Here is a 1,103-nt window from a genome sequence, read left to right as displayed (position 1 = left end):
GGAGAGAAAATGTTTTGAGAATGATGTACAAATGCGCTTTACACAATTGATGTGTGTATGGATTGCGATAACAGTTGTATGAGCCCCTAATGTTTCAAAAAAAGAAAAAGAAAAAAAAGAAAGAATAAAAAGAAAACCCACATATTGAGAAGAAAATATTTAGTAATGATGTATCAGATAAAGGCCTAATTTTAAAAATCTGTAGAAAACTACACCTTAATAAGAAAAATGGAAATAACCCACTCACAAAGTAGGCACAAGACATGAATAGCCAAGTTACTAAAGATGACACCCAGGCGGCCAACAATCATATGAAGAAATGTAGAAATGTTCAAATGTATTAGCCATAAGAGACATACAAATTAAAACAGTGAGATACCACCTCACATGGACACTCATCAATTTTTTAGAGGAAATACTCAATTCATGAAGAAGAGTTGGAGAGATTGCCACGCTCAAACATTGCTGTGGGAACGTGGACTTGTGCAAACACTATGCAAGTCAGTATGACAGATACACACACCTTATGATTCTTCACTCTCGCTACCTGGTTCATACACTAAATATATAAAGAACAAAACACGAACAGAAATATGCACACCGGTGTCTATTGCAGGAACAGAAATATGAACACCGATGTATATTTCAGCAATTGCTATAATAGTAACAAGATGGAAACAATCAAACACCCCAACTATAAATGAATGGATAAACAAATTCTGATATATTCATACAATGGAATAGTATGTATCCTTAAAAAATAATGACGAGTCTATCAAACCTCTTAAGACATGGACAAAATTAGAGAACATTTTGCTCATCAAAGGTAGTCAGTCTCATAAAGATAAGTATTTTATGACAGTATTATTATAAAGGAAGATAAAGAAAAAGAAAAATGGCCTTCACAGGAAAGAAAAAGAGTTGAAAGACCACTGCAAGGTGGGGTGGAGGAGAAGGGAGTGAGGGAGAGGGAAAGAGCAGGGATGTTTGAAGGGAGGGTGGGTGGGAGAAGGGGGGGGATTTAAAAGAGCAAAATATATAGAGGGTTTAATGGGACACTGTTACTTATTTGGTTTATTGAGATAGGCTGTGCAAATACATAG

Source organism: Echinops telfairi, unplaced genomic scaffold (genome assembly GCF_000313985.2).
Source record: "Echinops telfairi isolate 266 unplaced genomic scaffold, ASM31398v2 ScPeMD7_7469;HRSCAF=8507_0, whole genome shotgun sequence".
Taxonomy (NCBI): Eukaryota; Metazoa; Chordata; class Mammalia; order Afrosoricida; family Tenrecidae; genus Echinops; species Echinops telfairi.
This window is presented reverse-complemented; position numbering follows the sequence as displayed.